The sequence below is a fragment of the Rhinoderma darwinii genome, chromosome 1, assembly GCF_050947455.1.
Source record: "Rhinoderma darwinii isolate aRhiDar2 chromosome 1, aRhiDar2.hap1, whole genome shotgun sequence".
Taxonomy (NCBI): domain Eukaryota; kingdom Metazoa; phylum Chordata; class Amphibia; order Anura; family Rhinodermatidae; genus Rhinoderma; species Rhinoderma darwinii.
Window position 1 is genome coordinate 456912137 of NC_134687.1, and position 12580 is coordinate 456924716.

Consider the following 12580-nt stretch of genomic DNA (forward strand, 5'->3'; position numbering starts at 1 on the left):
CCTTACTGCCCAAATTCATCATATTGACATTTATACTGTACTGCTATATACTATACAATCAAATAATGGCACCATATATACCGTACACATGAATAACGCCACTATATACAACACATGAATAATGCCGCAATATATACTGTACACATGAATAACCTTGTACGCATGCCGCACATGTGCCGCTTACACCTACATGCGCCACTCAAACCTAGGACATTGACTTATAATGTGGTTCATCGGGCTAGGGTGTGGTGTCCGTTGTTTCTACCGGAAAAATAAAGCAACATTGTAGCACTACTTGTCTAGTCAAATCTGACGAAAACTGTAACAGAGGCTTCGATGCGGATGTGAACAAAGCTTAACCTCTGCAGTAATAGAGAGAGTGGCACTGCTGAGCAGAAGCTGTATACCAGTTCCACTGGCTGCTTATTGGCTCAGAATACAGCCGCCACTCAGCAGTGCCTTCTCTCTTACTCTTATCGAATGTGGTTCCACCCCCATGGACCAAAAAGTGAAGGAACCAATGCTGGGCTGGTGGGGCTCTTTTCTTCTGGGGAGAGGAAGCACTGCCACTTTATTTCTACTTAACCCCTTCCCGCCGCAGCCACTTTTGGACCAAATGACAGAGCCTCATTTTTCAAATCTGACGTGTTAGTATATGTGGTAATAACTTTGGAATGCTTTTACTTATCCAAGCGATTCTGAGATTGTTTTCTCATGACATATTGTACTTTTTTATTGAAAAAATTTGGTCGATAAATTCATTATTTTTTTGTGAAAAACATCAAAATTTTGAGAAAATTGGCAAACATTAGCATTTTTTTAAATTCAAATGTATCCGCTTGTAAGAGATAGTTCTACCACACAAAATAGTTACTAGTTAACATTTCCCATATGTCTACTTTATGTAGGCATCATTTTTTGAAAATCCTTTTATTTTTTTAGAACATTACAAGGCTTATAAGTTTAGCTCTAATTTCTCACATTTTCAAGAAAATTTTAAAAAAACATATTTTTTTAGGGGACAGTTCAGATCTGAAGTGGTTTTGAAGGCCTTATAGATTAGGAACCCCCACAAATCACCCAATTTTAAAAACGGCACCCCATAAAGTATTTAAAACAGCATTTTGAAAGTCTCTTAACCCTTTATGTGTTTCACAGGAATTAAAGCAAAGTGGAAGGGAAATTTGCACATTTCATTTTTGTTTTAAGAAATTCAATTTTAATAAATTTTTCCTGTAACATAGAAGGTTTTACCAGAGAAACACAACTGAATATTTATTTCCCTGATTCTGTAGTTTTTAGAAATATCCCACATGTGGCCCTAGTGTGCTACGGGCCTGAAACAAAGGCCCCAGAAGCAAAGTACACCTAGTGGATTTTAGGGCCTTCACCATGTCACATTTGTTGTACCAGTACAGTGGAAACCCCCAAAAGTGACTCCATTTGAGAAACTACACCCCTAGAGGAATTCATCAAGGGGTGTAGTGAGCATTTTGACCCCACAGGTATTGTCTGAAAGGTAATGCGCAGCAGATGGTGCAGTGTGAGATTTGCAATTTACTATATATCTATGCCATTTCAGTGTCCAATATATTGTGCCCAGCATGCGCCACCGGAGATGTACACCCCATAAACTGTAATGTGGGTTCTCCTGGGTACGGCAATACCCTACATGTGGCTGTTATCAGCTGCCTGGCCACACAGCAGGGCTCAGAAGGGAAATATGAGAGGGATAAGCTGTGCGGAGTGCATCAGGGTAGAAATCGAAGGGATGTATGATAAATTTTAAAACATACTTTTATACAGAGCCCTGGTTTTTCGGGACATGTGTCACATTGATATATTGTGTCCTCCCTCATCCCCCTCTTTGAGCAGACTTTGCACTTCTTTTGACTTTTTCCCTTCTTGCCAGTTTGGGGAATTTCTCATGGAAAGTGTTGCCCTGGTACAAAGCGTGTGGCCTCGCTTCCAGAAGTACTGTATGCCCCCCCTTCTTGGTCCCTAAAGACTAGGTTCTTGATAATCTCCTCTTGAAATTCCAGGAAAGTTCCCGTCTGGCCTGCACATCGACGTAGCACATATACATTGTTCAATGCCATCTGTATGATGTGCACGGCCAGCTTCTTATACCACACCGCGTGGCTTTATAGATTTCATTAGAATTGGGTAGTGAAAATTAAAAAACATTTTTTTTTTCTACTAAGACGTTTCTTTAGGTCAAAATGTTTCATTTTCTCATCAAATAAAGGAGAAAAAGCACCCCAACCTTTGTAAAACAACTTCTCCAGAGTACGGAAATACCCCATATGTGGTAATAAACTACTGTATGAATACACATCAGGGCTCAGAATGGAAGGAGCACCATTTGGCTTTTGGAGAACAGATTTTGCTGCATTGGTTTTTCTGCACCATGTCGCTTTTGCAAAGCCACTTAGGTACCAGTACAGTGGGAACTCCCCAAAAGTAACTCCATTTGGCAAACTACACCCATTGAGGAATTCATCTAGGGGTGTAGTGAGCATTTTGACCCCACAGGTGTCTCATAGATTTTATTAGAAATGGGCAGTGAAAATGAAAAATTACATTATTTTCCAATAAGACGTACCAGTAGTTCAAATTTTTTCATTTTTTCAACAAAAAAAGGAGAAAAAGCACCCCAACATTTGTAAAGCACCTTCTTCAGAGCAGGTGAAATACCCCATATGTGGTAATAAACTGCTGTTTGGATACACGGCAGCATACAAGGAAAGGAGCTGACATTTGGACCACAGATTTTGCAGGATTGATTCCTGGACGCCATGTTGCATTTACAAAGATCCTGAGGTACCAGTACAGTAAGAACCCCTGAAATGTGACTCCATTTGGTAAACTACACCAGATCCTGTGCCCGCTTCATCTACAGGGCGTGACTGTACGCCCTATTGCGGGAATGCACTGTAAATCGGGACGTACAGTCACGCCCAATAGCGGGAAGGGGTTAATGATACAGAGGCAGCCAACTCCATCACTATTCTTCCCCTTGCCATCTCTCTGAGTGTCTGATTAGCGGCCGATTACAAATAAGCTTGATCAGACACCCAGTGTAAATAGGCTTCAGCTATAATTACAAAGAACTGTCTGGGTGGTAGCCAACCAGCCCAATGTACACCAGCCCATCTTGCATTTGCCAGAACGATCAGTCCAGCCCTGCCACTAAACCAGGTGGTCTGGCTCTCCCAAATCACTATCTTTATTTCTTGGCCAGCCAACTGGTGTATGTTTGGTGGTGGTTTACTCGCAGACACTTTAACCCTTGTAGAGACATCACTCTTGGGCCCCTACAAGGCCTTTGTTAACTCCTTGTACAGACAGGCTCTCCCCCAGGCCACTCGCTTACAATCCCGATGCAGACTACCCTGAAAGTTTGGCTAAGGTCACTGTTATTTTTCCAGTCTGAAGAGGCTACCTGGTCGCCTAGAACGCCACTTTGGTATAACCCGCTTCCTGACCCCAGTGGGTGGGCAGCCTTAGGTATCTTAACTTTGGGTGATATGGTAGTGGAAGATAAAGTGGCTACTTTCGCACAGGTTAGGGCAAAACACCAGGTTCCCCCGCATTTTAGGTTTCGTTACTTTCAGCTTAGACGTGCCCTCTGGTCACAATTTTCAGGTTACAGTGTCAGACTATGCACATCCCCGGTGGAGAATTGGGTGGAGCAGGACACATTGGTTAAGCCCACGTCAGTACTTTCTAAACAACTATTACGCGTCTCATCTAATAAGCTTGATAGGGCTCTGGACCGCTGTTCCCAAGCTCTTCCCTCCATATCTAATGATGGTCATAAGGAAATATTGGGTGCTTTAATCTCAGCAAGAGACCGCCTTATTCAGGTGACATTTTTTCATCAGATCTATTACACTCTTTTCAAATTATTATCCTATCTGACCACATTGTCAAAGAGCAGATAGTTAATTTTTGCATATGTTTTGGGCATGTCCAGTTATTTTTGGTTTCTGGACTGAGGTTATGGAGTTTATTGAACTCAAAGCTGGACTCCCTCACATACTGAATGCCAGAGTTTGTTTGCTCATGCTGTTGGAGGATCTTATACATCCTGTAGCTTTCAGATCCCTTATGATGCTTTTATTATTTTATGCAATAAAAAAAAACATTCTCATGCATTGGAAGCACCCCAAGGTGCAAGCATGCATTGCAGTGGTGAACTCCAATCTTCCCTTTTTCGATCTCACATATGAGGCACGAGGATGCCCGAATAAGTTTACAAAAATATGGCACTCATGGATAGTTAGTCCCTATACCAGTCAATAGTCCTGACCTCCCTTTCTATTAATACTGAGTCTGTTTACACTACTCTTAGACTGAGCTTTCCATCGGAATGGAGCCCTGACTGACACAAACGGACACCATAGGTTTCCATCACCATTGATTTCAGTGGTGACAGACCCGGTGCTAATGGTTTCTGTTTGTCTCAGTTGTCCAAGGGTTTCGTCGTTTTGACGGAATCAATACCGTAGTCGACTACGTTATTGATTCCGTCAAAACAACGGAACCCTTACACAACGATGAGAAAAGGAAATCATTAGCACAGGTTCCGTTACCATTGAAATCAATGGTGATGAAAACAGAAGCCTATGTTTTCCCGGGTTCCCCTGACGGAAAGCTCAGACGGAACCCATGAGCGGAGCAGATGTGAAATGAAGCCTAATACAGTACGAAAAAAGAATTACAGAAATAAATATGTACAGCACCTCGGAATTAATGGTGCTTTGAAATTATAATATTAGAAAAAAATAACAATACAAATAACAAAATAATAAAAATAAATATAAAACACCCCCATCACTATCACTATCCAAAATTACACATATATATGATATCAACTTTACATATTCACACTCTAGTTCAGAATCACTTTATTAGATTAACAGATGAGTAAAATTGTGGAAAAGCTAAAGGCTGCAAAAATGGTACATAAACATGGCCCTGCCTGTCACAAAACCCCCTCAGCAAAAACACTGATCTGGGCAGCAGCATAAAGCATTGTAAAATTAAAGGTACATGTCAGGCAAAACTGATATAATGTTATGTCTAGCGCAGGGCCTTAGGGGGAAATTCATGACACAAGGATTCATGGAACACCTGTGTCATGCAGCGCCCCTACTGATACACTGAGTAATGTTTGGTGCAAGTCCCACAGAGAACAAAAGAGGGAATCCTTGTGTCATGCCCCGCCCCTAATGTCCTGCAGAAGGCATAACACAGTGGATCAATTGTGCTTGGAGTGTTCATTTAAACAGTAGCAAAATAAGCTTCTGATGAGGGTGGATTTAAAACTATCTCACACTTCCCCTAGACAATGCAAATATCATAGCTGTATCCTAATGGAGCAGTGATTAAAAAACATAATACATTAAAGAAAACAAATAACAGGAAAGAATCAACATTAGATAGTGAATTTTAGGAATACAACACAGTATTACTGTTACCTCTGTTACCAAAAAACCATGGTCACTAAAAGTGGCATACACATTTGATGAACATCAGGTGTACCCGCAGATTGCGGTGGAAATGGCAGATCACCTAATGTGTATGGGGGTGTCCTGACTATCCCAACAGCAGATGTTGGGGGAAAGAAGCATCGGAGATCTTGGATTTCAGCATGCCTGATTCTTTATTTCTGCAGGAGATAAGCCCGAAGTGTCTGGCAGAGTCTTATCCCCCTCTCCTCATTGAGAAGACATGCATGCTCAGCCGAGCCCAGGGTGCATGTATGAGGAGTCTTGGGGAAATAGCTGTCGGCCAAATGGACGTTTCGTCAACAGCTATCTAAGATTTATGGCCACCTTAAGAGATTAGAATATATTAATTTCGGGGGAAATGAAACAATTCATTGGGGAAGATAGCACCTAAATAAGTAAACAGGGAGGAACAGGGCAGAAGCAAACAATATAACTTTCTAGTACTTAGTTTAAAAGCTTTTGACAATCACCAGTTCTCTATAAAATAGAAGTTTAACATTGATTCCAAGAACTAAATATGCCTCTATTATACACTTACGTACATGCTTAGGCAGAGCATTGGCACAGTCAGAAACCATTAACTTCTACTATATGTCTGTTTCTGTTCCTGGTTGTACACTTTTTATTCATTATTTTTTTTTACTCAGTACTTACATAGTAAGCATAATGGCATATTAAACCGACACTTCCCAAACTCTACAAATATACACATAATAATATACAAATGCATTCTTTTTTAAATGGATGTTCTCTGAATGTAATGTCCCATCAACGAATATCCAGTTATCATATCAATAATCAAAAATAGCCAATACAAGTGATGTATGAGCAATGCATATGGTGAACATATAAGGCTATACTGACACGGGTCAGATTTCATGCTGAAATTCACATGAAATCCACGTAAAATCCAACCCCCATTGATTTCAATGGGAAATGCGCCTGTCTGTATTTAAAATCCGTGTCAATAAGTGGCAGTAAATTTTCACACATGGATTTGCCCCACATCAGACTGCAAATTCATAGCAGATGTGCAAGATTAGTCTTAGATATCTGCAGTAAATACGGGTCGACCAGTGTGAACATGTTCTTACATTTATATATCACTCAAGATGTAGTCACTATCCAAAACAAACATGTGACAAAAGACCAAAAATATATTTATCCCAGAAAAAATTACCATAACAGTCAGCAATACAATTAACATTAACCATATGCTAGCACATCATGCAGGGAATTAAACCCACAGCCCTAAAACCCAAAAACCCATAGGGATAACATAATATTATTCCCGGCTCACATTCTAACTTATCTGAGACACAGACATTTCAGGGGCAATAACATAGAAAGCCAACTAATCTAAGAATAAGTTTGGGGGAGGGAGGGAGGGAGGAAGGAGACAATTAGGAAAGAAGATGGGAGTAATATTAGAAGGAGAAAGAGTAAAGCAGTGGACTCACAATCAAGACCACTGCAACTGTACGAATCTATATTTTACAGTGACAACAATATATAATTATAAGCGCTGTAATGAAGAAAAGGGTTAGACCAGTGTCGTAACTAACGCTGTAGCAGCCATAGCGGCTGCAACGGGGGCCCACGGCACGAGGGGTTTAGTGCCGCCCCCTGGCAACATGGGCCCCCCATGCCCGGTGGTGCCGCTAGCAGCCGCTATAGCTGCAGCAGCGGTAGCGATGCCACATTCAGTAGTAAGTGGTCTATGCAAGGATCCCATCGGAGTTGTTGAACAGCTCCATTCGTCGTGGGAATGGGACCCAGGTATGTATAATTGTTTGGGGTTTTGGAGGCGGTATACGGTGCTGTCTACAAGGGGGGCTGTGTGCTGCAGTCTACTAGGGGGGGGTCCGTATGGCTCTGTCTACAGGGGGTCTGTATAGCACTGTCTACAGGAGGGTCTGTATAGCGCTGTCTACAAGGGGGTCTGTATAGCACGGTCTACAGGGGGGTTTGTATAGCACTGTCTACAGGGGGGTCTGTATAGCACTGTCTACAGGGGGGTCTGTATAGCACTGTCTACAGGGGGGTCTGTATAGCACTCTCTACGGGGAGTCTGTATAGCGCTGGCTACAGGGGGTCTGTATAGCGCTGGCTACAGGGGGTCTGTATAGCGCTGGCTACAGGGGGTCTGTATAGCGCTGGCTACAGGGGGTCTGTATAGCGCTGGCTACAGGGGGTCTGTATAGCGCTGGCTACAGGGGGTCTGTATAGCGCTGGCTACAGGGGGTCTGTATAGCGCTGGCTACAGGGGGTCTGTAAAGCGCTGGCTAAAGGGGGTCTGTATAGTGCTGGCTAAAGGGGGTCTGTATAGCGCTGGCTACAGGGGGTCTGTATAGCGCTGGCTACAGGGGGTCTCTATAGCACTGTCTAAGGGGGTCTCTATAGCACTGTCTAAGGGGGTCTCTATAGCACTGTCTAAGGGGGTCTCTATAGCACTGTCTAAGGGGGTCTTTATAGCACTGTCAAAGGGGTCTGTATAGCACTGTCTATAGGGGGGGGTCTGTATAGCCCTGTCTACAGGGGAGTCGGTATAGCACTGTCTACAGGAGGGTCGGTATAGCACTGTCTACAGGGGGGTCGGTATAGCACTGTCTACAGGGGGGTCGGTATAGCACTGTCTACAGGGGGGTCGGTATAGCACTGTCTACAGGGGGGTCGGTATAGCACTGTCTACAGGGGGGTCGGTATAGCACTGTCTACAGGGGGGTCTGTATAGCACTGTCTATGGGGGTAGGGTCTGTATAGCACTGTCTATGGGGGTAGGGTCTGTATAGCACTGTCTATGGGGGTGGGGTCTGTATAGCACTGTCTATGGGGGTGGGGTCTGTATAGCACTGTCTACAGGGGGTCTGTATAGCACTGCCTATAGGGGGGGGCTGTATAGCACTGCCTACAGGGGGGGCTGTATAGCACTGCCTACAGGGGGCTGTATAGCACGGCCTACACAGGGGGCTGCATAGCACTGTTTACAGGGGGGTGCTGCATGGCACTATCTACAGGGGGGCTATATGACACTATCTACAGGGGGCAATATCTACAGGGGGCATTATGTACAAGGAGGGTTGTGTGGCACCCAGGGGAGGGGGGGCCAGTCAAAAGTTTGCTATGGGGCCCAGTGTTTCCTAGTTACGCCCCTGGGTTAGACTGCAGGGTTCGCAAAACCTGCTCATCTTAGGTACAACCTGACTACAGTCCAGTTCACACAGGGCGGTTTGGTGCCATTTTTTATGTGAGGAGTTGGTCCTAAAGTGAGGAAAATTATAAAGAAAATACATAATTTTCTTACTTGTTTTAGCTCAAAAACAGATGTATAGAAAACGGCAATGTAGAAACCAGTGCTCAGTGAGTAAACACTTTTCCCATACAGGTGTCCTGGGTTCAAATCCGACCTAGAGATGGACTTTGTATGTACTACCCGTGTTTGTGTGGGTTTCCTCCAGGTACCCAAGTTTCTTCCCACTCTCCAAACACATACTGAAAGGTTGATTCTACAAAACTGTCCATAGTGTTTATATAAGGTGAAGATAGACAGCACTCATGTCTTGATGCAAAAAATGAGTGTAGAAGTTTTAATCTGGTCATGAAATGTTTCGCACAACAAGCTCTCTCAAGCACGTGCCCGTTGCACGACCGGATTAAAACTGCTACACTTATTTTTTGCATCGAGACCTGAGTGCTGGCGATTTTGACTTTACTCATTTTTGGATACTATATTAGGGTCAGTTGGACGGAGCCCCTGATAGGACTTGCACCACGCATACTGTTAAACTTAGGATGCTTTCCATTTCAGCTCTTCCAGTGCTAGTGGGGGAAAGGTAAAATCAGATTGTGTTGGAGTAATGAAAGTATAAACAAGAATTAAATAAATGAATGGCATCCGAGTAAGTATAGCTTTTTACTTTTTTCACTGGGTATCAAAGCAACTGGTCATACCTCTCCCATGGCCGTTGTTCACTCCAGTATTATAAAAACGGTTAGCTAAAGCTATGAAATACTCCGGGAATACTTTACCATCCGGTTGTATTGAGTACAATGTCAGAAAAATCCACTTAGTAAAATCTGCCATGACAGAATGTCGTGGCCCAGATTAAGTCAATGCACCGATAGAACAGATGAAGTAGAGACATTAAAATAGACGTTTATCCAAAATGTATGCAAAGGGTTGTCTGAAGCAAGTTTTTAACTAACCATCTATCTAGCAACTTTCTTGACAATGTTTTACAAGATGCCAAAAGTATAAAACCGAAAGTTTTAGCACTTTTTACTTTAACAAGAGGCTGCTTTGAAGACAACAGGGACACCATGACCTGCACTTCTAACAAGATTTTCAGACACATAAAAATGGAAATAGATGCCATACTGTAGAATCAGTACACGCAAAGCAAAATTAAAACGAAAACATTGTGATCTCAACAAATAGGAGCATGAGACATTTTCTGTTATCTAGAATAGACCACATACCTTTTCTTTTTCAATTTATTTTTTTTGTCTCAGTCGATTTAACTCCTCATTTTGTGGCTACTGTTTTATCTATGAGACAAGAAAACATTATTTAAATCAGCAAATTGTGAAATAAACTTGTCAACAGTCATTTAAATATTACAAGTGGGTATCCTGCGAATTCAAGATTCTGATACGTTTGCTTTTATAGTTGAAGAAAAACTTACTTAGGTTTTATCTTAGGTTTTTTCATCTACTAAATAGGACATTAAAGAAGAAATCGACTCAAAATAATCTTTGATACTGTATGTGTGGTATCACATGAGTGAAGTCTGTATTCTTGGATCAGCCCTGATGTCCAGAAGACTTCTTAAATCAAGAGCAGAAACTCCTGAATCATGGGGCACAGGCTTGAAATATATTTCTACACACATTTACGACACATTCTCTTTAAAACAGAAAATAAAACAAAGAAACATAACAGGCAATATGACAAAGTTCAGTATAACTGAATGTTCCTAGGTAGCCGACTGATTGAATTCATTGTTTTACATTTTTCTAGAACTTGTCAATCATAAGCGTAAGCCTTATTGAAACAATATGAGCTCAGCAACTTATCCTCTGTAGCTAAGAATATAAACTGGAGGCTTCACCTAGACTTGTCAAGTATTACACAGATCATTTACCTGGAATAACAATATCCAGGCATTCCTAAAAATCAGAGACAGTATTGCTTAGACTAGATTGTATTGTCATACGTACAGCCACGATCATTAAGAGTCTCTAAAAACAGTTACTGCTACACAAGACACGAGAGGAACAGAAAAGTGTGGAAAGATATGGTAAATTACCTTTACATTTAAGAGCTTGTACTACAATTCTGGAGAGGAAACAAACTAGAAATCACCAAGTCCTATGCGCAAAATAGGCGTATTTTTGGGTTCTAAAAGTAGGAAGTAAAATATTTACACATAGTTTATTTTAATTAATAATATTTTTTTTTCTGAACATCGGTATTTAATCACACAGTTGTAACAGGCATAAACACCCAAATATTTACATTTCCTATATAGCACAGATAGTTATATTCATAATTTTCAAAAAGTAGAAATACCAACAGATAGGTAACATTAAAAGTTGTAAAATGAATACCATTATATTTAATAGGATGCGGGTGTCAGTGCAACAGCTGGGGACCGTGAGCAGTTGCAGCAAATTATAATCTTGGCCATCCCATGATGACCTCTAAGGGGTCTTCTGATCAAAGTCTGTCCCTGGTTACAGAGCAGAATTAACAGGCTGCAGAAGATGAGGTGTGTCATTTCACTGCCTGTCCATACAAGTCTATAGAGAGTGGAGAGGGAGCAGAAGAAGGGAGCAGAGAGAGAGTGTGAGTCACACAAACACACACCATGCATGTAGGTCTATGGAGGAGGAGGGGTGAATATGGGGAGGAAGTAGGAGCAGTGCTTTTATGTGTGACACTCTCCACTTACGCCCTGTATCTAAGCCTATCATGTGTGATACTCTGCTTGGGTTCTGTATCTAAGCCGATCATGTGCAATACTGTCTACTGGGGCAGTGGCGTAGCTATAGGGGTCGCAGCGGTCGCACTTGTGACAGGGCCCCTAAGCCATGGGGCCCACAGGCTCCCCTCACCACACTAACGCTGACTGGGCTGTACTAAGGAGGAGGAGTCAGGATAATCACACTGCAGCACTCTGCGCTGCATCAGGCAGCAGTGGTGGACGTGCATGCGCTGCTGTGCCCTTACTTTCCCTTCATTAGGATGAATTTGCTCTGGGCACTGGTCTCTGTGCCTGGGTTATTCTCCTCCTTCCGTCCTGCAAAGACTTTCAGGACACTGTAGTTTGACAGCTGAGCTGCCGAATAACTTTAGATAAGACTAGGACTGCTCCGTCTGCAAGCACTATGCCGTCCTGTCTTATCTTCTCTGCACTTGCCAAGGAAAGACAAAGAAAAGAAAAACTCTGATTTCTTACTGCTGAACAGTGCAGAGATATTTCGAACTCTATTTAAAATGTGTGCTGCTTTGTATATCTTTGTGCAAGCTAAGTATACTGTACCACTTCATGGTTCACTGCCCATGAAAGATACAAATAAATGGCATGGGTGGTAATGAGGAATAGTTTAAAGCCTATGTAAATATTTGGAGGGCAATTTATTATAAAATTGTATTAATAAAATTTTCAGACGTGATTAGTGCAACTTTCTAAATAGTTTTTATTAAAAATTATGCTCTGTATAATATATATATATATATATATACATATGCATACACATACATATATATAGCAGCTGTGTCTAGCGTTAAATCCTGTTCCCGTCAGGCCCGCGGGACTGACTGGTTCAGAGACACGCAGGATCCACCTGATATCCCTCATATCTACGTTCATAACTTAGATGTGATAGATTACAGGTGGATCCTGCATGTCTCCGCGGACACTGAACCCACCAGGTCCACGGGATTCAGGTCTTAATGAAAGATACAGCTGCTCTGTTTAGAGAATACAGAGCAGCTGTATCTCAGAAAGTAAAAAGAAGGTGCACTAATCACACTGACTGACCTTTTTATAAAAATA

At 42.1% G+C, this 12580-nt stretch overlaps 1 protein-coding gene across 11 annotated transcripts in view; it reads right to left on the reverse strand.

Annotated features, from left to right (window-relative positions):
* Window positions 1-12580, reverse strand: part of ARVCF (ARVCF delta catenin family member) — a 738556-nt gene that overhangs the window by 301655 nt on the left and 424321 nt on the right. For 10 of the 11 annotated variants that reach the window (XM_075832471.1, XM_075832494.1, XM_075832495.1 and 7 more), the window contains one exon: window positions 9999-10067. The gene's annotated coding sequence lies outside the window, so the exon portion shown is untranslated. Of the gene's footprint in view, window positions 1-9998; window positions 10068-10828; window positions 10921-12580 lie in introns of all 11 variants that reach the window. The other variant, XM_075832490.1, reaches the window with a different exon arrangement.